Source organism: Hippopotamus amphibius, chromosome 9 (genome assembly GCF_030028045.1).
Source record: "Hippopotamus amphibius kiboko isolate mHipAmp2 chromosome 9, mHipAmp2.hap2, whole genome shotgun sequence".
Taxonomy (NCBI): domain Eukaryota; kingdom Metazoa; phylum Chordata; class Mammalia; order Artiodactyla; family Hippopotamidae; genus Hippopotamus; species Hippopotamus amphibius.
In genome coordinates this window covers 116,057,211-116,083,635 of record NC_080194.1, presented here as the reverse complement: position 1 = coordinate 116,083,635, position 26,425 = coordinate 116,057,211, and the positions used below count along the sequence as shown (strand labels likewise).

General features: G+C 42.2%; 1 protein-coding gene and 1 pseudogene across 1 annotated transcript in view; both read left to right on the top strand.

Moving 5' to 3' along the window:
• Nucleotides 1-26,425, top strand: part of HS3ST4 (heparan sulfate-glucosamine 3-sulfotransferase 4) — a 416,709-nt gene that overhangs the window by 25,474 nt on the left and 364,810 nt on the right. The window lies entirely within an intron of this gene.
• On the top strand, nt 7,821-7,938 carry LOC130829511 (5S ribosomal RNA; annotated as a pseudogene).

Genomic DNA, 26,425 nt, shown 5'->3' with positions numbered 1-26,425 from the left:
ATATCTATTTGACTTAGAGAAAGCTTGAGAAAGAGTTGACTTTTTAAGATGTGTCATAGCATTCTGAGAGCTGAGGGGTGCCAGATCCCACATCAAAGATAATCTCTAAAGGCTCAGAAAGATAGAAGTGGGTCAGCACTGAGTTTTAGTTCTTGGGAACTGGGGGAGCGGGTGTGAGGGAAATGAGTCTCTCATTTAACATATGTTTAAGGCATCCCGTCCCTTGCCAGGTGCTGTAATCCCAGGGAGATGGTAAACAGCAAGACACTCATCCTTCTGGAACTCCCAGTCTAGGTGGGAAGGCAGACAAGCAAACGCCCATCACAATTTAGGTTAATAAGTGCAGAATGTGTCAGTCTGGGTGCTTTTGGCTGTAAGTGAGAGAAAACCTAATGAATGGTGACTTAGGATATTCAGATTTCACTTAGAAAGAAATCCAGATGGGTGGTCCCAGGATAAAGTCAGCAGTTTACCAGGCTGTGAAGGGTTCAGGCTGTTTACATCCTTCCATTCTGCCACGTTAGCCTGTTGGATTTTGAACTTCGGGTTGTTACATCGTGATCTGAAGATGACGGCTGCAGCGTTAGGTATTATATTCTTCCATGAGAGTATGCAAAAAAGGAAGGGAGGACAAGTGACAAAAAGGCTTATTTTTCAGGCAGCTCTTGCCTTTCATTAGGGAGAAAATTCCTCCTAGAAGACCTTAGTGTATTTCCTCTACACCAACTGGCCACAAATGGGTCCTATTCATTTTATATATTTGTTTATTTATTTATATACTTATTTATTTAATTTATTAATTTATTTTTCATCTTTATTGGAGTATAATTTCTTTACAATGTTGTGTTAGTTTCTGCTGTACAACAAAGTGAATCAGCTGTATTTATACATATTTTCCCATATCCCATCCCTCTTGAGCCTCCCTCCCACCCTCCCTATCCCACTCCCCTAGGTCGTCACAAAGCATCGAGCCGATCTCCCTGTGCTCTGCAGCAGCTTCCCACTAGCCATCTGTTTTGCATTTGGTAGTGTGTATATGTCAGTGCTACTCTCTCACCTTGTCCCAGCTTCCCCTTCCCCCACTGTGTCCTCAAGTCCCTTCTCTATGTCTGCGTCTCTATTCCTGCCCTGCCACTAGGTTCATCAGTACCATTTTTCTAGATTTCAGGCACGTTTGTAGGTAAAACAAGGGAAGTGACACTTAAGCTGAGAAGTAAAGGACCTGTAGGGGTTAGCCGTTTAGGCTAAGGGCCAGTGGTGAGGGAAGAGTCTTGGGCATAAAGAACAGAGTAGGTGAAGGCTTGGAGGAGAGAGATGTGATACACACACATCTGATGGTGAGATGACGTGATTCTTCTCTTTAAACGTGACTTCAGATAGGGGGCTGGGACTGTAACTGCCGTCTAACCGTGGTGATCCCTGCACACACACATTCTAGTTTGAGGGTTGCCTTGAAGAACTACCTTATTTGGGCTACCTTTAGTCTTTTTTTCCCCCGATTGTATATGTCTGCATAGCAATGAGATGCCCTTCTTTCTCTCAAAGCAATATTTTTCACAGATCTCATCTAAATGAATTAGCATTCACAGCTCACCTGACTCAGGTGACAGCAGGGATAAGTTCCTGTGTTCACACGCGGGCTGGTCTAGTTGACCGTGGCACCGAAAATTAAAGCTGGTCAGTATATTTTTATACAGAAGCCCTTGAGAGGCTGTTTCTGGCCATTTTCTCCTCTACTTTCACAGTGACATCTGTTGAGTGATAGCTGACACTCTGTGTCAAGTGAATGTACCCATCAGTGCAAGAGGAGAGTGGAAGGGGAGGAGCCAGGGGCACCTTGAGGAGGTGAGAGGGGTATAAGCCCTTTGTATTTTTTACTTAGCTATTTGTTCTGGAGCCTCTTTTTCTTTCTTTCTTTTTCTGCAGAAGTACTGGGTGGATTTGTTTTATGATTCAAATGCATTTTTGTATTGAAAGTTTCCTTCTCTTGACAAGAAGCATCAAGCTGGAAGGAAGGCATGGAAGACGTGGGGGAGCTTTTATGAGTCTCCTTGTTCTTTTGTGACCAGATTTCCCTAATGCACCCAGTTTTTTACAGTGCTGAAGAAAGACCCTTTGTTGTCAGCAGTATGTCTTGGCACTGTGTGTGGCCTGATTGGGAAACTCGAGTTTATTAGACAACTGTCTGTGGAACTCTACTGGGAGTGGGTTGACATAACCAGACTTTTCAGAGAATAAAACTAACCAGCTAACTCCACCCTAAAATTAGCTTGCTACATTGTGCACCCTACAAAGCAAATTGTTTTCATTAAAACTTGCAGACCTTTGTCAGATCTTGGAAGGTACAAAAACCAGGATGTAGAAACACATCCTTCTTCATGTCTCTGAGACTCCATGAGGAAGGTTATCTGGTCTACCAAGGTACCAGGTGACTGATACATGTTCTCACTTGCCATCCCTTTATTAAAACCATTTTATTTGTTTATGTCCAATACATAATGTGCCCAAGGAACGCCTCATGTTCCTTTTCTTTTGTTTCATTTTGCTTTGCTTTTCAGCTAGTGAGGAATACAGCTGGCCTTGTGGGAAATTACCTTGGTCTCTCAGACAATACCCGGCAAGGGCATGTGGATGTGCAGTGACTTGGGGAAGGTCACAGTATTTTAACAAGCTACTTCAAGTGGTTTTTGGGAGAAAGAATAAGATACCACCTGCCAAATGTTTAGACTGCCTTGGAAATCGGGGGCACTAGGGTAATATGGGCTTTGGAGTCAACTGTTTGGCTATGAGTATGGGCTTTGTGACCTGCTGGTTGTGTGGCCTTGAATGAGTTACTGAACTGGTGTGTGACTCAGTTTCATCATCTGTAAAATGGGGATATTAATAGTACGTACTTTATAGATTAGTTACAAGGATTAAATGAGATTCACATGCAAAGCTTTAGAAAATAAATACTAATAAAGCAGATAATGTGGGAATTTTTAAAAATGAGAAGTCAGTTATCTGTCAACATAAACAAATTAATCCACATGCCTTTGGTATTTTTTTTAACATACCAGTTGTTCTCCCTAAGCATCTGTTTCCTTTCTCAAATCCTTTTTGGAGTCCACTAAAAAATCAAGCAACTGTATTTATCTAATATTGGGTAATTACTTTATAACTGTCTGCTCTCTCCAGCGCTTTGCTAGTTGCTAGGAACACACAAGTCACATGATTTGAAAAAAGTGATATAAATTTGACCAATATATTCTTTGAAAATCATATGTGATCCACCTTAGTTTGGTTCCAGATTTTCACAGTAGCATCCAAAAGGATGGGTTTGTCCATCTGTCTTAATGATTTTGTCCCTCTTGTTCCCAAAATGTAACTCAAATGCTTTTCTCCTTCAGCCTGGAAGTGATTTTAGTCCTCCTGAATTAACACACTCTTTCCCAATTGTTGTTCCTATCATGTTATTCACGTCTCGTCTGAGTGGCAATAGGAAGGGTGGTTTTAAGTCTTATCGCCAGTCATTTCCATCAGCAAGCACTCTCTTCCAAGCCGACTAAACCTCTGCATCACCTACTTATGTAGAAATCCAGGAGCTGCCATTGTCTCCCCCAACAGACTATAAACATTTTGAGGACAGGGTCCCATCTCTACTTGAGAAAGATTTGGAAAATGAAGAAATGGAATTCAAACAGAAGAGCTGCCATTTCCTTGTCTGACACTGAGTAATGTCATCAGTCACGTGCCTCACTGGGGTACCACTGAAGTGAAGCGGAAGATTAAATAGCATCGCTAATGATTATGCTTTCATGCTAAAGCCCGCTCCTCACACTTTAAAAAAAAAAGTAACGGTATTTTCCTAACAGAGAAGTGATCATCTGAACCTGAATTAGCACTGACTCATCAACCCTCATCCAGTTTGAAAAGAGGTCAGGTCATTGGCCACTTCATTAACTCATTATGAATTAAAACAAGGGGTTTATTGAGGTCTTGGGCATGTTAAAATTTAATAACCTCAGAAGGATATTTGGTGGCTGAAACCTCTAGTCATACAATGAAAATTTTGTCCAATTTTTGGCTGCTATATGTTAAAGACAAGCTTTCTCTCTCTCTTTTTCAGGATATGAGATATTTTTGGTACTTTCTTTCCTTTTCACTCTTTTCTGCCATTTATTTCCCTCGCCTCCCTCCCTCCCTTTCTCCTTCCCTTCCTCCCTTCCTTCCCTCCTTCCTTTCTTTTTTTTTATATAGAAACAGCAGTCACTTGTGTATACACTGTGATACAAAACACTTTCAATTCTGAACTACTTTTATTTTATTTTTCTTGTGCCCTTTCGTGTAGGACCATGCTGCTTTTCCCAGTGTGCTGGTATGTAGTGTTTTGGACAGATGATTTTTCATAGGCGGGTATCAGAGGATGGAATGGTTGCCTGGTCGCTTCATTCATTTATTGTCACCGTTGACTCATGTTTAGGAACATCTTAAAATACTTAGCATAGTTACCAAAACCACACTTGAAAATAGCCTCTGGTTGTTTCCTGCTGATCAACACAATAATTGTTCATTATAGGAAATTTAGAAAATATCAGAAGCATGTAAGGAAAATAGAGAAAAATTACCTTCACCCGTAATACTACTATCCAGAGGGTATTTCTTTTCTGTGTACATATATGCATATATATTTGATTGTTGCTATTATCTCACATTTGGGATTATACTACATAATTTGTAACCTGTTTTTTCCCCACTTAAATATAGAATGTTGACATATTTCCCTGCTAGTGAATATTGTTACCACAGTGGTTTTCAGTCTTTTTTTTTACTATATCCTTCAGTAAGAAGTCCATTTTATATAATGACCTAGAATAAACACACAGGCATTTAAAAAATGTTGCATGAAACCATACTCACACTTGCTTTGTGTAATGCACTCTGATATTCTTTTATTTAAAAAGCTGTCCATGGCTCACAAAACCTGATTTCAAGACTCATTAATGATTTGTGACTCACCGTTTGCAAACTGCACCTTTGCCACATGAATTTAATTGGCTGTGTAGTGGTCATTGTATGATATGAATGTATTACTGTGTATTTAACTGATGCCCTGCAAGTGGATGTTTACATGGCTTCTAGTGTTTCTGAAACATTGCAGTGAACAAATGGGTGCAGGAAACACTCTCTCTCTCTCAGGATAAATTCCAGGGCATACATGGGCATATAATTACTGAGTCAAAAGGTGAGGAGTGAGCATGATTTTAAAGCTTTTGGTACACATTGCTGAATTTCCCTCCAGGAAGCTTATATAAATATTTACACTCTTGTCAGCTGTGTCTAGGGATGCCTGGTTCTCTCTGCCCTCACATTGTAAAAACTGCATTCTTTGAGTTAACTTGGAATCTCAATCCCGGATGAAATTCGTAGCATCGTTCAGTAGTGAGGGGAGAAATGTTTCTGGCAGTGATCGGGGTCTGCTCTATGACTGAAGATTGCTATTGTGTCTAAATTGTATTACGTTAATGTCCCGTGCAGCTTGCTCTGCAGGTGAGGTTTAGCATTTATATTTCTCTTGTACGCTGCCACAAAGAAGTGCGTTTTTTAAACATCGCACAGTGCTCTTGAGATCCTGTGGATCTTTCCATTGTCCTTTCCCGTGGACCCTCTGATTCTCTCAGAAAGAGTATAGATGCGGTAACCACGCATCGCGCAATTTTCAGGACAGATTTCGTTTCAAATGTGCCTGCTCTCTGTTGGTCCGGTTGTATTTCTTAATTGTTGTCCTTACTTTTGCCCTGGATCGTAACATCTCTGTAAGAACAAATATGTGCCTGCATTGAGAGCATTACTGCTCTGTGTTCAGTTTGGAGAAATCTCAGTTGTCCAGCAAAAGGCATGTACAAGTTGTTTTATTTCTAATGGCAAAAGATTGGAAACCATCTAAGTATACATCGGTGTGAGTCTGGTTTTATAAGTTGTGGCTTATTCACAGGAGGGATACAATGCTGTTGTTAAAAAGAATGAGAGAGCAATGTGCATATAGGTGTGGAAAAAACTCCAAGATCTGTTTGTTGTTGATGAGAAAAAACACGCGCAGAGAGGCGTCTAGTGTAAATCCTCAACACTGTGCATGTCTCTTTTTCGAAAACCCTCTGAGTATATTATTCAATTAAAATAGATAATGGAAAAAAGTAAAGATTCGCAAGTGTCTAAGATAATTTAGAAAAATTGTTGTTTATCCTTGCTTATCCATTCTGTATATAATAGTTTGCGTCACTAACCCCAAACTCCTAATCCATCCCTGCCCCATCCTCCCTCACCCAGACTGAGGATTTTGAGCTAAATCCTCCCAGGGTGGAGGGAATCCCTTGGGGATCAAATAGACACTTGGAAAGAGTGAACTCCACTTCCCAGAATGCCCGTCCACTACCACCCCGTTTACACCTCGGGAGAACCCGTTTCACTCAATCATACTTAATCCATTTAGATGGAGCCTTTTCAAAGCTGAATTATGCCAGTTGGTGCGCCTCATGAATTGTGATCGGTTTCGGGGGTTGCTGATCATTCAGGTGTTTTATGGAAGCCTGAAGCTGGCAAAAAAACACATGTGGGCACCCAGACACCCGTGCACACGCTTTAAAATGATAAAGTCAGTGTTTAGGACTTCAGCGCTGTGAACCTCGCGGAAACACTGGGGAGAGCTTGAAGAGAGGAGGTGTGCCTTCCCGTGGAGACCCTGGGCATGTGCATTATACACTTCACACCACTGATCACCGGAATTAACTGCTCTTCTACTTTGATTAGATTTTCAGTAGATTTATATTCAGGCTCACATCTCAGGACTGCCAAATCCTAGCTCTGTGACCTTGGGCTAATTGCTTGACTTCTCTGAACTTTGTTTTCTTCATCTTGCAAAGTGAAAAGTAAAATGCCTTTGCCGTAGGGCTGTCGATTGGGTTAAAGGAGATAAATTACATCAAGTGCCTTAGCCTGATGGCCTCCCCTTGGCAGATCCTGGTTAACTGGAAGCTGTTTCTCGTTATGATGATGTTCTTGGTGAGAGAGGCCTCCTGTTGGGAAAGCCTTAGTGGGAATGAAACAAGGTCTCTGGGCTGTGCAGGGCCAGGCGGGGGTGGGAGGGAGGGGTGGGGACAGTAACAGCACCTTCAGGAATAAGGACTCCGAGACCCCGTGGGGAAGTGGCTTCTGCAAACCAAGATTCCGGGAGAGTCTCCAGTGCTTTTTTCTTTCTGTCTTTTGTTTCTCAGTACTGATAACTAGGAAACGTATAAGAAGTTTCAGTCTTATGGATTTTGGGGGTGAATGAAGGAGAGATGGGGCCCCATCGAGGACCCAGCCTAGAAGCAGCACACCAAGGAATTCAGTAGGGAAATTAGGAGTTATTTCCTGGGATCTTTTCCTGAAAAAGAAATGGGACACAGAGAAAGACATATATTATATGATAGCATGTATATGTGGAATCTGAAACATAATACAAGTGAACTTATTTACAAAACAAAAATGAACTCACAGACATGGAAAACAAACTTAGGGTTACCAAAGGGGAAGTGGGGGAGGGGTAAATTAGAAGGTTGGGATTAACAGATACACACCACTGTATATAAAATAGGTAACAACAAGGATTTACCGTATAGCACGGGGAACAACATTCAATATCTTGTAATAACCTATAATGGAAAATAACCTATAGTGGAAAATAATCTGGGAAAAAAATATATTTATCACTTTGTTGTACACCTGAAACCAACACAATATTGTAAATCAACTATAGTTCCACTTTAAAGAAGTGCCCCTATTATAAAAAGCAAACCATTGCAGTCTACACCCATACCACCCTGAATACTCCTGATCTCATCTGATCTCAGAAGCTAAGCAGGGTTGGCCTGGTTGGTACTTGGATGGGAGATCACCTGGGAATACTGGGTGCTGTAGGCTTAAGAAAATAGCAAACGGGACTTCCCTGGTGGCACAGTGGTTAAGAATCCGCCTGTCAATGTAGGGGACATGGGTTCAAGCTCTGGTCTGGGAAGATCCCACATGCCGCAGAGCAGCTAAGCCTGTGGGCCACAACTGCTGAACCTGTGTGCCACAACTACTGAAGCCTATGTGCCTGGAGCCCATGCTCTGCAACAAGAGAAGCCACTGCGGTGAGAAGTCTGTGCACCGCAGCAAATAGCCCCTGATCGCTGCAACTTAGAGAAAGCCCTCATGCAGCAACAAAGACCCAACAGAGCCAATAAATAAATAAATAAATAAGCTTATTAAAAAAAAAAACCCAGCAAACCACTGCATAAAATTTTGACTCACTGATTGGCAGTGCTCCTTCAGATATTATGGATTAGAAAGAGATAAAGTATAATTTAAGACGTCAACTCTGAAACTATTGCTGTTTGTATTTTTTGGACCATACCTTTTCCCACCTTTAAAAAATTATTGTGATAAAGTAAAAATAACATAAAATTAAAAAAAAGAAATGGGACACAGTGCTTGGAAAATCACCCCAGACGTCTCACGGTGTGAAATCCCGTGGCTTCCTGCACTGCCCACAACTTCCACATGTATGCATATTGAACCTTCTGAAATCCCAGTCCGGCTGTCATCTCCATGGCACACCTGCATCATTTTGATTCGGGAGATGCAGAAAGCATGGAATAGATGCAGGTTCCATCCTAGTGCCTGGATTCCCATCCTATTTTGATGAAGTGTAGTTCAGTTTAACAGCACCACCTGGGCAGGCAGAGAAGCGATAGAGAGGTAGTCAGTTTCTGGGATTTCAGTCCTGAAGACAGATTCCCAAGTACAAATTAGTGATGCCTTGTATTGTGAGAGACTTGAAGCCTCAGATTCTCACTCGTTTCCTTTCCCCATTTATTGTCACGGGGACTTCTTTTCCCTGAGTTATTACAGCTTGCACTTCAGCAAAAATTTTATTGCTTCGGGACCATCAAGTCTCAGGTGGGACATTTTTCACTGCTCATGGTGTAATACGCAAAGGTAATTTCTTTCAAATGATTTTTGCTTGAAGTGGTTTTCAATGACTTGAGAAGGGTTAAGGGTATGAATGGAGATCTGAGTTTCTAGTATCGGGTCCAGGTGTGGTGTGTAAATCCTTGGCTTTGCCAGAACGTTCATCGTGGCTGTACAGTTGCCCTGGTGGCATAGAAATAGGCAGCAATCCATTTTATTCTCATGTTTGGCCACAGAAAGAAAAAAAAAAGGCATTATTTAATGCTATAATCTATTTAAGTCTCTTCCACATCACTTTTGAAAGTTTTATTTTATTTCTGAAATGGAATGTTTTCATCAAAAGGGAATAGTTACAGTTTCTCAAAGGTGGAAGTTAGTCATTGTGCTGGGGAAACAGACAAAGCAGTCTCCATGACAGCATGCTGGAGTCTTCAACGATGCCCTGGGTGTCACACGGGCAGCCTCTGATTTTTATCTGTTTTCTGTGTCTTTCAAGGCTCTTGTATACATGGTATTTTCTTTCCTGCTGTTACTTTGAGCCCAAACAGTAAGAAATTTGGCACTACCGCAATTCCTTAGCTTGTTTTCGTCTTGTTTCATTTTACTCCTTCCCTCTCTTTTCCTTCCCTCCCTCCTTCTCTCCCTCCCTCCCTTCCTCCCTTTCTACTTCCTTCCCTCCCTCTCTCCCTCCCTTGCTTCTTTCCTTCCTTTCTTTCTTTCCTCCCCCCCACCTTCTTTTCCCCTCTCTCCCTCCCTGCCTGGGTTGGGTGTGTCCAAAACCACCTTCTCGTTTGATGCTTTTCAAACAGGACTCACAGAACTCAGAAAAGATGTTATACTCATAGCCATGAAAGGATGCACATTAAAATCAGCAAAGGAAAAAGACACAGAGGGCAGAGTCCAGGAGACACCAGGCCCAAGCTTCCAGTTGTGCTTTCCCGATGGAGTTGCACAGACAGCGCTAACTCTCCCAGCAACAGTGACAGATGTGCTAAGTGTTGCCAGCCAGGGCCGCTCACTGAGGCTTGGTGTCCAGGAGTTGTACTGGGGACCAGTTCACCTAGGCATGGAGTGCACATGTGATGACCTGGGCTACTCAGCCTCCAGGATCTGCCCTTCCAAAGGTCCAGCTGATTTGGCATGGCTCAGGGCCCCAGGCAAACAGAAACAGCTGTTCACTGTGAATGACAGTGTTAGCATAAACTGTTGGGCATGGTGCAGTGTCTTAGGTATACGAAGACACGCTTATCAGGCAGCGTATTCCAAGGGTTCAGAGTTTATCTCCCAGGGCATGGTCAAGGGTCAGGCTTTTCTTTGGAGCGTGCAGAGTTTGGGGACTCGAAGCCTGCTGCGTAAACCCTTTAATGCACACTCCCGCACCAGCACAGACTCTAGGTCAGGCAAGTGCAAGCTGCTGGGAAAATCAAGATGCTTTCTTATACTGTATGCAGATCTGAAGACTTGCTTAGGACTATTAGAAGACTTGCTTTTGTCTCTTTGTTGTCCCACAGCGGGCAAACCATTTGGTTAGAATCTACCTTGGAAGGGTACATCTTCTCATAATGTTGCAAAGGAGCTGCTTCATCGTATTTCTGCCTTTCCACTTGGCCTCTCCTGATCCGGGACTAGGGGGGACACATTGTGGGACCCACAAGGGATGTGACTAGAGTCGGCATGCCCTCTCTCAGGATCCAAGGAGCAAGTGCAGTCCAAGCAACTGGATCAAGCTTTCCATTTTTGAAACTTTTGTCTTTAAAGCAAGTATTCTAAGGCAAATACTGTAGCTTTTCCCTCTCCCTTCCTTTCTCTCACCCCTCTGCCTGCCCTGCAAACCCTGGATACCCGATGAACATTAGGAGAGATTGGCAAGTAGATGGTACTTTTTGGAGGCAGTTTACATCAGCTACCTTTTTACATTGGATAAATTCTGTCAACACATGTCTGCTCAAATAAATTGATATCCTCATACTGATGACTCATTTGATGAACCGCATTGTTATGCCATCTCTTTGGCTGACCCTTGTAACTCTGCCACCCATACAGTAGGAAACGCACAATTATTTTCATGCTAACAAGCACTGGAGAGCAACAAGCCTTTTCTCCCCCTAGCTGTTCGCAGTGATACCTGTTGACCTTCTGCTGGCATTCTGGATGTCTCAGTGGATGGGCAGAGCCTGGGTGATCTCATGGAGCTCTTGACACTCTGGAAGAGGCCTTAAGAAATGGTTTTGGAAATAAGCTCATGCAGTCTTGACTGCTTGAACAACAGAACCCAAAAAGCATCCCACTACTTGAATAGGACCAATTAGATTTGTGGAAGGAGTCAGGATTGTGTGGGTTATTGGAAGCCCTGTATTTTGATTGTTGACCTTGCTCCTGCTGCTTCCAGCTGTGGGACTTGGGGCATGTCATCTAACCCTTCAGACTGTCTGTTTCCTCATCAGTTACAGGAGGGTAACAATAGTACCTACTTTGTGGCATAGTTGTGCTGATTAGCAGGTTAGAGCAATTAAGGCTGTGCACGCTGTGCTTAGCCTGTAGGACACAACCATATGATGGCAACATCCACAACCTAGATGTCCATCAACAGAGAAATGGATAAAGATGTGGTATATATATAGACAAATGGAATACTACTCAGTCATAAAAAAGAATGAAATACGCCATTTGCAGCAACATGGGTGGACCTAGAGATTATCATACCAAGTGAAGTAGGTCAGGCAGAGAAAGACAACTATCATATGATATCCCTTATATGTGGAATCTAAAAAAATGATACAAATGAACTGACTTTGAAAACAAAAATAGACTCACAGACTTTGAAAACAAACTTATGGTTACCGAAGGGGAAATGTGATGAGGAGGGATAAATTAGGGGTTTGGGGTTAAGAAGTACACACTACTATGTATAAAGTAGATAATCAGCCAGGACCTACTGTCTCGCACAGGGAACGCTACTCAGTATTCTGTAATAACCTGTATGGGAAAGAATCTGGAAAAGAATGGATGTATATATGTGTATAAATGAGTCACTTTGCTGTATACCTGAAACTAAAATAGCATGTTAAATCAACTATACTCTAATATAAAATAAAATAAAATTAAAAAAATGGCAACATCCATTGTTGCCACCATTAATAATAGTAGTAGAAAGAATAATTAGTAATAGTAGTAAAAAGAATACATTCTGATACTAAACTAATAGTGAGCTAAGGTGCTCCATACCTACCTTGTAGGTTTATAGATTAAAGGTGCCTTCCCAATAAGACAGTCTCTGAGATCCATCCCATGTAGGGGATTTCTGGAACCTTCTGCCTAGGCTCCCTCTTCCTCCGGGATATGGGGAAATGGGAACAGTGGATGAGGTATTTTAGAGATTATCAAGATAGGAGGACATGCATCTTGTTATTTTAGAAGTGTCAATAAATTGTCAATAAATTGGTGATGTGAGATACACTCTTAGTATCTGGTTATTGCTCCTCTGACTCATCTTGACTCTTTCCATCTTGAGCCTGGGCTCAGATACCTGGATTTGTTACATATTCTCAAGCATCTTGGTGCAGGGTGCCAGGAGTTCACTGGGAGTCACTGTCTGCCAGGAGTCCCCCATGCACAAGCCGACACTGGACACCCTTATGTATTCGGGCATGTTTCCTCAGGTACCTGAGCCTCAAGCCTGGTCATGTAGCATCACATTTTACAAGGTAGTGAGTGAGACCGTCTGCAGTGGTTGCATTCTCTTGATTCCTAAAGAAACTACATGAGAACTTATCTCCAATCTAGGCTTCAGGATTAAACATCCTGGTGTTAAAAAAAAAGAGCAATGCTAGAAGTTGGTTGGCTTGGATTCTGGCCTCTGCCCTGTCCCAAACTTTTTGTATGAAATTTTCGGGAAAAAAAAATCACTTCTCATCTGTGGGTCTCAGTTTCCCTTTCTGAACAATGGTGGGGAAGCAGGGGAGACTAAGTTGGTTAAAAGGTAAGTGCAAAAGTCTGGGTGTGAGTTAGGCTGGGTTCTTTCAGCACCAAAGCATGAGCACACACGGTGGCGTGTGATGGCTGCGTGCAGGCCGCCTGAGTTCCAGCCTTAGAGGCTGCTTACTGGCTGTGTGATCTTGGAAAAGTTACTGAAACTTTCTGTGCTTTAGTTTCTTTTTTTTTTAATTTGAATAGTCATAGTATCTATCTCATATTCATAGCAGCATAAAGTTGCTGTACGGACTGAATGGGTTAAATAGATATAATGTGCTTAGAATGGTACCTGGCATCTGTAGTGAGGCTGCATGGGTGATGGGTGTATTTTCTTTTTTTGCTTCTGTTTTGTTTTTTATTGAGGTATAAATGACATACAACATATAACGTTATATAATAGGTATGTTATTAACAATGTGGGTATTAGGTTGACTCCTACAAAGCAATGTGCTCTCGCTAAACATTTTTTAAGACATGGCTCTCTTGGTCTATCTTTACAGACATTTATTTTCTAAAAGAAAAGAAACAGAGTCATGTGATCATAAATAGCTGACCTTTGGCCTTGGTGTAGGGGCCACATTGGGGCTGTGGAGGGTGGGAGGTTTTAGGCTTCATCCAATGGCACAGCCCTTATTCTTCTCTGGGCCTTCACTGCCACGTGCCATGTGGACTCAGTGTTGCCAGAAGCACAAGAGATCTGAATTTTTATACAAACCTCTCAGTTTTTTTAGAGTGTTACAAAAGTATAAAAATCACAAGATGGGCCCAACAGACCCAGCTATGCAGGACTCCTGACTTTGATCTCAGATCTCAGAGGCCCACCTCCTCATTTGTTGGAATGAGGACCCAGGCCCTCAGAGGAGCATGGTATGCGTGTATAGACTTGGGGCAGAGCTAGGACCGCAAGGCAGGCCCTGATTCCCACCCCAGGGTTGTCTGCCATCAACCATGTATCCAGTATGTGTTGATTGTGTGCTTGTGTTCCAGGCACTATAGGAGGTGCTGGGAGTGCAGTGGAGCCTAGGAAAGAACACCGTTTCTCTCCTCTAAGGGATTTGCAGTGTAGTAGAGCCACAAGCAAGCCAGCAGTCCCAGGCCTCTCTGATTCACCCAGGAGGCTGCTGCTAGTTAACGAGCAGACGTGTGCGATCTGGACAGATGAGCTAGTAAGCTCAGGTGACCCCTCCTGTGTGACACCAACGTATCCCAACAGGAGCCTGTGAGAGAGAGAGAGAGAGTATACTGGAAGCCAAAGGGGGCACCTGATGGTGGGGATTTCAGGCTTTATTATGGGAGTAAAGAAGGGGCCAGTAGCTATACCGGCCCAATAGAGATTTCTTGTGCATCTGACATTATTCCGCCTGGGACACCCATGCCAGGCTGTGGAGGGCTGACCTTCCCAGGAGTCCTGTCTACAGTGGAGTGTGCTTTGTGAATTCTGAACCCGGCTTTGATCTGGACAGATGAGCTAGTAATATAACTGATTTCCTAGGGTGTTGCAATGAATATACTTCTGGTGTCTGTGCACTGAAGGGGCTGGCTGCCAGCCACTCACACTCTTATAGAAAAAGTCTCATTCAAAGCTTGGGTAAGAGGCCGACACGGTCCACCTGCCTGAACATTGAAGCCGTCAGCACTATAGGATATAGTAGTATATAGGATTCCCCTGCTCTCTGAAAGTAGAGCATGAAACCTTTTGTAAGCAGAAGTGGCATAAAGCAAAGAAGCAGTTACCTTAGGACACATCTTGCTCATAGATACACAGAATAAATTGAGATAAAGCATGTATGCTCTCAGACACGGTTCAGGGCCGTGGCGGCTTGATGCTGAGATGTTGAGTGTGGTTCTTTGGAAAGGCGCTTGGTGGTGACACTTTCACTGCAGGGGGTGTGCTCAGTTTCTGTAATGGCTGGGCTCACTGCAAAACAAACCCTGAACACTATTTTTGCTTTTCGCCTTTTTTCATAAACAGTGAAAAATCCTCTCTGGATTTCTTTCAGTTAGCAAAAGTAGATACTAATGTAGGTCTTTTGTAAAAGCGAAGTGAAATGAAAGCAAAATTCTGAAAACGGGGGATACCTGTATAACGTTTATAAGTCAGGTCTCTGTCTGTTGCAAATGACATCATCCTTCCCCAGGGAAGGAATTGACTTGCCTAACTAACTGAAAAATCTAGCATTGTGTAGAGGTTTCAGGCAAAGCTGGATCCTGGGGTTCAGAACCAACTGGGCTTGGGCTTCCCTGGTGGCGCAGTGGTTAAGAATCCACCTGCCAGTGCAGGGGACATGGGGTTTGAGCCCTGGTCCGGGAAGATCTCACATTGCACAGAGCAACTAAGCCTGTGCGCCACAACTACTGAGCCTGCGCACCTAGAGCCTGTGCTCCGCAACAATACAAGCCACTGCAATGAGAAGCCCGCGCACTGCAATGAAGGTAGCCCCTGCTCGCCACAACTAGAGAAAGCCCGTGTGCAGCAACGAAGACCCAACACAGCCAAAATAAGTAAATAAATAAAAAATTATATTTTTAAAAAAACAAAAAACAAAAAAACCCAAAACCATCTGGGCTCTGTCTGTACTTCTTTGCTCTGCTCTGTGCTGGCTTTGTTCTCAGGCAGGCCACCTGTATGTGGTAGCCGCCAATAGTTCCAGACTTACTTTCAGGTGGCCCGCCCATGGCAGAGGAGAGGGAATGTGGCTTTCTCAGTAGAGTCAGCAGAAGTTCCAAGGCTGATTCTCATTGGCCCTGATTGGGCTACATGCCGATCCCTCAACCAATCACTGTGAACCACATGGCACAGACCCAGGTCTCCTGCCATCCCTGGAGCTGGACTGGAGGTGTCCTGCCCCAAACAACACAGATTGAGAAGAAGGGATGTTCCCCAGAGGAAAGTTGGTGTGCTAATCACTAGAAGATCGAAGAATAAAACCCAGGCAGAGAGGCTCTGATAGGTCAAATTCTTTGCCTAAGATCTTGCAACAGTTTAGTTTTTTAATCATTAATTTCCATCCAGCTTGGCAATGCATCTCATGAAAATCTCTCCATCTGTCCTAGTGCAGGTTTCATCCCTTCATGCCTCAGAGTGGCCTCCAGGTGGGCTTCCCCATGGTGTTTGAGCAGAGGTCAAAGGATGTTTTCCAAGGCTGCATTAGGGTTCTCCAGAGAAACAGAACCAGTAGTATTTCTATATCTATATCTTTATCTATATGCATCATGTATAGAAAGATACTGACTTATTATAGGAGTTGGTTCATGTGATTACAGGGGCCAAGAAGTCCCGTGATCTGCCATCTGCAAGGCGGACAACCAGGAAAGCTGGTGGTATGTAATTCATTCTGAGTCCAAAGGCCCAAGAACCAGGAGTGCCGATGTCTGAGGGCAGGAGAAGGTGGGCTTCCCAGCTAAAGCAAAGAGAGCAAATTTGCCCTCCCTCCATCTTTCCGTTCTATTCCAGCCCTCAAAAGAAATGGATGAATGATGCTTACCTACGTTGGTGAGGGTGGGTCTTCTTTGCTCAGTCTACTGATTCAAATACTAATCTCTTCTGGAAACACACTCACAGACCCACCCAGAAATCCCGTGTTACCAGCTATCTGGGCATCCCTTAGTCTGGTCAAGTTGATGCTTAAAATGCACAGGCATTTTAAGCAAAGACAGCGTGAGGAGGCTGATTGGAGTGATGATCCAAAACAATGTTGGAGGACCGTGTCTTTGAGGATGTGACCACTCTTGGTCATCATGACCCTGCAAAGTGACCTTGGCCCTTTAAATATTGGACGTGGTTCATTTGACATGAGAAAAGAAACTGTGCCATGAGAAGCGACTTAATGAACGTCTACGAGGTGGAATTCATCGTGTGGGTTTTGAGACTGTTGCTGTGAGATTCCAGGCTGTGGAGCGCATATAAAATTCCTGGCCCCCACTGGATGTTCAGTACAGGTTCTCAGATTTCCTCGAATCTATAATATGCACTCTTACTTTTATCACCAGACATAGAGCATTGCTAATTAAACCATGACGGTGCTTTTCCATTTAGAGTTTCAAAATTTCGTGTTTATTGGAAAGAGCATCCTTATGCTTGAACACTTATCTTCTGTCGCTCTCGTGCATTCATGCATCAGAAAAAAATAAATGAAATAAATTGGTCCATAGGTTCCTAACATTGCCTATTCAAAATTTGACCCTTCTAAGCCAGCCCCTATTCACAGTGTCCTTCTCTTGCATGGTTTTCATGGGATTGTGCTTAATTCTACCCAGGCTGTTGCTCTGGCAGCATTTCTTAAAGAGTGCCCTATCCTTGCCTCCAGAATTTTCTTCCAGGCTGCTGCTGGTTTTGACGCACAGACTCAGGCAAGTGACAAAATGTGATGATGATTGTGAGACACGTTTTGACTTCAGATAGGTTGAAATGTGCATAAAAAGATACCTTTTAGGATTGATGAAATATGATAGTTTGTTCACTTTCCTCTCCTCCCAGCTTTGCTAATTGCCGCACCAGGGCAGCAAAATGTCATCTAATTGCCCATAGAATTGTATCCCCCTTTCCTGGTACTGTACAGAAAGTGTGTGGGTAACTGTGGCTTCTGTGATCTGCTCATCCTCTGTCTGCTACAGAAATCTTCCCAGCTGACAGCAAGCAAACTCAGTATGCTGCAGCTAAGTATATACGGCTATAAAGTCAACTCTCGCCTTTTTCCCCATCACTCATTATATGCCAAGCACATTGGCCTTCTCCCTTTTCGTTGCACAGTTTGTTTCTAACTCAGGACCCTGGCCTTTGTTCTCTCCTGCATCAGTGGTTTTCAATAGGAGAGTCGTGGCCCTTCTCCTAGGAAAATGAGTGGGAACATTCTTAGCTACCCCAGTGACTACAGAGAGGACCCTCCAGATATTGGGTGGGTGGGATCAAGGGATGCTAAATGTCCCGCGATGCTCAGGACAGACCCACACAAGAAAAACAGTCCCACACCAAATGCCAATAACACCCTCTTCAAGAAAACCTGACATGAATGGCTTTTGCTCTTGACTTTGCTTGGCTGTCTCTCCCTTGTCGCTCATTCATGGTGTGAACGGTACCCTCTAGAAGTGTTCAGAGCACAACCTGCCTGTGTAGGCTGCAGCCCTGCTCCCTCCAGCCTGGGTCTTCTTCTGTCACGCTGCTTGGTTTATTCTCACCGTAGTGCTTGTCACTGCTTGAGGTTATCTTGTTTATCTGATTATTATTATTTTCATCATAGTATAGTTGACTTACAGTTAGTTGTCTTATATTAGTTTCAACTGTACAACATAGGGATTTGATGTTTTTATATTTTATGCTCCGTATAATGTTGGTTATATTTCCTGTGCTGTACATTACATCTTTGTAACTTATTTATTTCATACCTAGTGGCTTGTACCTCTTAATTCCTTTCACCTATGTTGCCCTCCCCACCACCCTTCTCCCCTCTGGTAACCACTAGTTCTCCATATTTGTGAGTCTGTTTCTGTTTTGTTATATTTGTGTGTTTTATTTTTTAGATTCCACACATAATTGAAAACATACAGTATTTGTCTTTCTCTGACTTATTTCACTAAGCACAATACCCTGCACGTCCATTTATGTTGCTGCAAATGGCAAAATTTCGTTCTTTTTCATGGCTGAGTAATATTCCATTATATATAGGTGTGTGTGTGTGTATGTGTGCATATGTATATAATCACATCATTTTTATCCATTCATCTATTGATGGACACTCTGGTCACTTTTATGGAGGTTCTTCACAAAATTAAAGATAGAACTACCGTATAATCCAACAATTCCACTCCTGGATATTTACCCAAAGAAAATGAAAACATGAACAGGACAAGACAGGTGCACCTCAATGTTGTTTGTGTTACTCCACTAGTATATACATGCCGTGGGAGCAAGTATCTCACCTGTTTTGTTTAATGCTGTATCCTCGGCATCCAGAACAGAACCTCATACTTAAATATTTGTTGAAGAAGTGAACAGATGCATGAAGACTCAGAATTGTCTGCTGATTATCTCAAGCCTCCAGTCAGACAGGGGGCTGTTTGTGACCTGCCCACTTTCCCTGTCTCCTCTTTAGAGAATGACACACTTTAAAAAAAAAGAAAGCAACTCAGAAGACTTGCCAGTGTAGTGATGGTGTGTCATTCCTGTTCCTGTGTTCTAAGGAACAGTGTCATTGCTCATGAGTGTCAGAGTGAATTGGATGGGTGATGTCTTAAGCTGATTGTTTCCTGAAAAGTGCTTTCTGGAGCACGACTCCCTGGACATCTCTGTCTATTTGGGATGGCAAGACGTGGGGAGGATTATGATGTTGGTATTGAAAGATGTCCTTTCCACTTAAGCTTGCTTTGAGATTTCAAGTGCGAGTTCACAGACCTTCTGATTACAGGGGAGCAAAGATGCACTGGCATCTTCCTGTGTTTGAATTGATGAAAGTATCGGCACCTCTTCAAGGACTCCTCCAGAAAGGTAGAGAGGAGACGCAGGAGAGACTGTTTAACCAGTGCTCAGGGCTCCTTCTAAGCCAAGGACACGTTTCTGCCTGTTCCCTTAATATAAATATTTGCCTGCTCTGAACAGGTCGAGTCTCAGATGGAATGAGCCTCAAAGATCTTAGATTCCAGGTGACTCTTTTTCAAGATGTTGAATTAACTTGGTCAGGATGGGACAAGTAGAAGCAGAGCCATAACTGGCCAGCCGGACATTCTGGTTGTGGCTGCCTTCATGTAGAGGAGCCTTGTTGATGTCTCGGTGGCTGATTTAAACTATGCAAAATGAAAGGATAATTTAAAGAATGATCACTCCTTTGCGGTAAGCACTTTCCATGCCGTTTTCTGACTCAATCCCAACAGCCTATGATTATGTCACCCCTGATACAGATGCGGAAGCTGAGGTTCAGAGAGGTGGGATGACTTGCCTGAGGTCACACAGCGCCAGAGCCAGGGATTCTCATGTTCCCTGCCCTCCCAAACCCACATTCTTAATTGCTACAGTGGATGAGGTTTCTTCCTCTCCCCATTATTTACTTTTTAATCTCTATTTGCTAAGATCTAGGGAAAGAAAGAGTATACAAGTAAATATAGCTGAAAGATATGTGGGTTCCTCATTACTGAGCCTATCATAGATTTTTAGTTTCCGTCTAGAATCTGTCACTATTACATTTCTGATTATACTGTACAGTTTTGTGTGTGTTTACTTTCCTTTTGAGAGAAGTATTTGAATTGAAGAGAATTTTTATTTTTGAGTCATTTGTCTTCTTTCCTTCTCATGCAGGACTTTAGCAAATGTTGCAAAATTCATTATATACAGACATTTTCCATCCCATTTTGCATTCGAACATCAGAGATGGATCATAAATTGTTTTTTTTATTACTTTAAATGATGTACTCCTCAGTCTTTTTTGTTTTGTTTTGTTTTTATATAAAGGAAAGCATTTACCTTGCCAAGATTTGATTTTAAGTACCAGCGCTGCATTTCCTTAAAGGGTGCATTCGAGAAAGAAGAGGGGGGAAAAAGGCAGAGGGCCAAGACTGGTGGGATTATGTGTCTGAAAAAAGTACTTTGAGGCTATCTCTTCTCAATGAACTTGATCGAACTTCAGATTCAGTAAGCTTTAAAAATAGAGTCTGTTATATCGTCTTGTCTTTGAAATAACAGTAAAAAAATGCTCTGCAGGTTATAAAACCCTTTTGCCTGTATTACTTCATTTAATTGATTCAGATTAATTCAATTAGGGTTGTTTCTAACAAGAATGTGCCTGACCTTGCGCTTGGTGCTGTCGTGTAGGGAAGCACATTTCATGTTCTCAAGGAATTTATGATGTAGAGAGGCATGGATACGTAAAAAAAGAGGTCTCTTTCTGAGACATAGGTGATATATTGGCCATCACTTTCAGCGGCAAATGACAGAAATCAACTGAAAAGGAGAATTTATTTGCTCACATAACTGAAAAATTTAGGGGGTATGTGTAAATATTCAAACAGCGGGAGCTGGGAGTACAAATGCCCCCCATCCCCCGCCCCACCTCAACCAATCCCTTGGCTTTACTTTTTTTTTCCACTTTGGTTCATTTATGGACAAGCTCTCCCCATAGTGGCAAATATGATCCTGTAGCTCCATGCACTCATATTACTGGCTTAGGTACTCTGGGTGGTAAAGAGAAAGTATCTTCCTCATAATTCCACTGAAAGTTTCAGTGTTGATTCTCATTGGACTCACTTTGGTCTTATGTTCACCCTAAACCAACTGTGGTGATCAGGGGAATAGGTTATGCTTACTGGCCAGGTTTGAAATATGGGCAACCTTGGATTCTACGGGGAATGGGGTCTACCACACCAGGAAAACATGACAGAGGGATGGGACCCAGGGGAAGATGGGTTGCTATTGGAAGAATAAGGGGGAATGGATTCTGGGCAAACAAAAGCAAAAGAGATCTCACCCTTCTCAGTCACTTGGCCTTCTGAAAGACTCTTGGACTGTCTTCTGGAGCATGAGGCTATTTCCGTGCTTAGCTGTCACTGGCTTCTCTTTCCACGCTCTGTGTGCAGTGCGTGGCTTACGGTTTCAGCCTCAGCATCTGCCTTCCTCGGTCTCTGCTTCCTGCCTTTTCAAATGTGAATGTTTCATGGCTTCATTGGCCACGTATCCAAAGAGTGATTTCAAATTTTTTATCTCTAGCCTTGACCTCTGTGACAAATGCATGCCTCTAATTTCTAATGTTTCCCTTAAACTGCCTTCCAGTTGTGTTACATTCATATCAAATTCTACATGTTACAAACCCAGGGTATCGATGGTTCCACAAAACCAGAATCCCACTGAGCTTCCCCAAAGTCCCAAGTCATTGACGGTATCAGAGGTCCATCATACCCAGTTGTCACCTTAACTTTCTAGAGAGTTAATTATTATGGTCTGCTCCAGTAACAGGACAATCATAGGAAGCCTTGCATGTTTCAGTGAGGAAGAGGCAGTGTAGCTGTTTGATGATGAACACATGGGCTTCCAAGGCCAGTACACTTGCATTTGAATCTTGGCTTAGCATCCATCCTCTTATCTGTGACCTTGGGCAAGTTATTTAGCCTTTCTTTCTGTTTGCTCATCCATAAAAATAGGGATAATAATAGTAACTACTTAAGAGTGTTGTGTGAATGAAATGAATTATACATATAAAGCACTCAGAAGAGTGTTATCACATAATCACTTTAAAATGTTAGATATTTATTTTGGGCGCAAGGTGAGGTGTAAATCAATTAATCAATCAACATATCCGAGAAGTCAATATTTTGTAAGGCAGTTCATGTTTTTTTGTGTGTGTGATGGGTCTTCTTACACGGATTTCCTTTGACTCTCACATTCGGTTCGACTTGCTTCTTCTGTACCTGTGCAGAACGAGTCTCATTGTTCTAGAACGTGATGGCTTTCCAGATATTTCCCATCATCTGTACCATTCCATCCCAGTAGTCCCTTCTCCAGTTTAGATGGTCTAAATTCTTCGGTTGACATTTTCTGTGCCTTTGACCACTCTCTCTGTTCCATTCTGGATCATCTCAATTTTGTCAACATTCTTCTTCCAAAGAAGTGTTCAGAAATAAATTCAATATTCTGTCTATTGTCTAAAAAGCCTGTTAGAAGGCTCATCTTCTCTGTTCTTTATACTCTACCTCCTTTGATGTAATTTGATATTGAATTAGTTTTTAAAAATTATCTACATCACAAGGTTGACTACAGTTGAGTCCTGTGGTTACTAGGATTCCCAGTAGACTTTTCTGTTTGTTCCGATTTTGACCAGATAGCTTTCTTTTAACCGTTTTTTAAAAATCAAGGTGTAGTTAATTTACAATGTTGTGTTAGTTTTGTGTACAGCAAAATGATTCAGTTACACACACACGTACTCATTTTCAGGTTCCTTTCCATTATTGGTAATTATAAGATATTGAATATAGTTCTATGCTATACAGTAGTTCCTTGTTTATCTATTTTATATATAGTAGGGTGTATATGTTAATCCCAAACTCCTAATTTATCCCTCTCCCCCCTTTCCCCTTTGGTAACCATAAGATTGTTTTCTATGTCTGTGATGCTATTTCTGTTTTTTAAATAAGTTTATTTGTATGATCTTTTTTAGATTCCACATATAAGTGATATCATATAGTATTTGTCTTTCTCTGTCTGACTTACTTCACTTAGTATGATAATCTCTGGGTCCATCCATGTCGCTGCAAATGACATTATTTCATTCTTTTTATGGTTGAGTAATATTCCATTTTGTGTACCATATCCATTCGTATGTCGATGGATATTGAGGTTGCTTTCATGTCTTGGATGTTGTAAATAGTGCTGCTGTGAACATTGGGGTGTGTGTATCTGTTTGAATTAGAGTTTTCTCCACATATATGCTCAGGAGTGGGATTGCAGAATCATATGGCAACTCTGTTTTTAGCTTTTCAGGGAACTTCCATACTGTTCTCCAGTTTACATTTCCATCATCAGTAGGAGGGTTCCTTTTTCTCCACACCCCAGATATCTTTTATAGTTGCATTTTTTGTGGGTATAGATATTTGCCTGAAGTTTGATTCTGTCACCCAGCATGCTGGATAATGAAACAAGTTTGGTGTGAATACAAAACTAAACTGCATATATGAGATAGGATTAGGTTCAGCTGCATATAGTAGAAGCATCCTGAATAACAGTGACTTAAAATAAGGCAGAAGTTTGTTTTTCTCTTCAGCATAAAAGAATTCCAGAGTTGAGCTTGTTGTAACATAGTCTGTAAATTCTCCATGGCCACCAGGGACTCAGGTTCCTTTTAACAGGTGTTTCTCCATCTTTAATATGCTGCCTCAGGGTTCAAGATAGCTGCTAGGACTCCAGCCCTTGCATTCATATTCTAAGTGGGAGGAATAGAGAACAGAAAATGAAGGACAAATTTCTTCCTTTTATAGGAATTTTCCTGGAAATCTTGAAGAATACTTCTCATTGATCAGGACATAATCACATGGCCATGTCTAGTTGCAAGAGAGGCTGGGAAATATAGTCTTTTGACTAGGGAGCTAGGTATCCAGATAAAAATAAGAGTTCTATTACTAAAGATGGAAGAAAGAATAAATGGTGACAACTAACAGTATTGGCCACAAATATGTTGGTGATAACATTTTGAACAAGGTCAAGCATTGGGTCATGTGTTGCAAAACTTGAGACCTTCCCGAATATGACTCTGAGTAGATGATTGCTCCATCAGCATTTCTGAAATGGTTGTTCTTAGACCATATCCAATTTGCTAGTGATGCTTATTAAAGATGCAGAATCTTGGGCCATGTCCTATATTTTTATACACACTTAAATATTTTATTACTGCCTTAAAAATCAATTTTATTGAAGTATAGTTTACATTCAATACAACTCAAAAATTTAAGTGTTAAATTGATGAGTTTTGATGAATATATAGTCATGCATACCATCCAGGTGTAGAACATTTCTATCACCCCAAAAGTGTCCTTATTTCCCTTTGCTGTCCCCTCCCAAGAAATATGCTTTATGTCAGTTTATTTTTCCCTTGTCTAGAATTTTATATAAAAAGAATATATAGTACATAGTCATTTGTATACCATTAAAATTTGCGATCCACTGATCTACATGATTTCAGTAAAAATAAGCTCTGACTTCACTATTCTTTCGTTTGGCTGTAATTTCTTAGTCTGATTTCTGTAGTATCATGGGACAGTTTGTCAGGTATTATATTATGTTCGACAGATATTGAGACACAAATGCCCACTGCATACAGACTTTCCCCTTCATTTCCACCTGATTAGGTCATCCTCTAGATCTTAGTATAGATTTCACTTCCACTGGAAAGCCTTCTTCATTCTTCTTGTCATGCATCAGATGTGCTTGTTCTGTATGCTTCATCGTTCTGTGGACTCACCTGTTGATTCTAAGCTTACTCTAAGTCTGCTCCCATTAGATGGTGAGCTTCTTAAGGGCAGTGGCTGTTCTTTGCCCATCATTGAATCCCCAGTGCCTACGGCAATATCTGGTTTGGTGACAGTACTGGAAAAGTAGTTTCAAGTGATTGATTGAACACAAAATGGTGTTACAAGTGCAATAATTTGATGTAAAGTGCTACAGCTTAGCAAAGGAATATGGCTGAGGAGATTCAGAGAATGACTTGTAGAAGTTGTCCTCTGAACCTTGAAGGAAATTTGCTAGGCAAAGAGTGGGATGAGAGCATCCTGAGTAAAGCAGTCAGTGTGTGCAAAAAGCGTGGAGTTATGAGTGGATGTGAGATGTCTGAAGAGGAAAGAGGAGTTACAGGTAATCAGAGCATGAGGTGTGTAGCAAGTGAGGAGCGGATCCAGCTGGGGGCCAGAAGTTGATGTTCACTATCACAATAATCAGAAAGAAGTCAGAGAAACTTACATCTGACATGGGAAAATGTCCTGGGCATTATTCCTTGATACTCGTGAAACTTCTCTTTCCATTGATTTCTGGAGAGTTAGAGGCTCTGGACATGACATTCAGAGATCGCCGTGAGTGTTAGTTTGGGAGGTACAGCTGCGGCTCATTTTCAGCACCATGCTTGTGGACAGCACCTATTGCAACACTGAGCTTTGCTGCCTTCTACAGGCCAGATGTTTGGTTTGCCTCCATGCTGGACATGTGCAGGATGGGACTCTCAACCTGTGGTCCAGAGCATCTATACTTCAGAATCACAAAGTAACAGGTACCTCACTGGCCCAGGGGTATTCTATTTCCCCATCGAATCCTCACAACTCTTCTCAGGTAGATACCATTTTTGCTTCTCTTTTTACAGAATGGGGAACTGAGGCACAGAGAGAAGAGATGGGTGGCAGATCTAGGACTCAGGCTTGGGTCTTCCTGGCACCGATATCTGTGCTCTGAGCCACTGCACTTGTCTTCCAGTGGGCACCAAAAGACTCTTGTGGAACTCTCCAGCTGCCTTCAGATGCCCGAGCGTGGATATCTTCTCAGTGGAGAACCAACATTGTAGACAATTCATAGTTGGAATCTTGCTTGAGCCAGCTCAGTAATAGCAGGAGTGTTGGGAGGAAAGAGGGCCTTTCCTAGCTTGCTTCCTCCTGAGTCTGAAAGGGTGCTCTCAGATAAATGTGTCAGCTGGCAAGCAGGTGTTGCATCTTAATGTCATAGCAATCGCACCTGTGAAAGAGAAGTTAGTGGAATGCAGGAATTAAGTCTCTCTCTCATGCCAGTAGGAGTCTTTGAAGCTCCAGTGGAAAAAACCCTCGGCTACTTTCTCCCTAATTTCATTTATAATTATATGTCCTTAATGGTTATCTGGGATCTGGTCAGTGGGAGGTCCCGCTCCAAGTCTGTGGGAGAGATGCATTGAGTTCTCCCCAGAGAACTCCTGGCTGTGCTTGGATCGGTATGCTTACATATGGCATAAGCATTTCTTTCTTAATGGTTGCATGCCACTCCTCCTCGCTTTAAAATGAG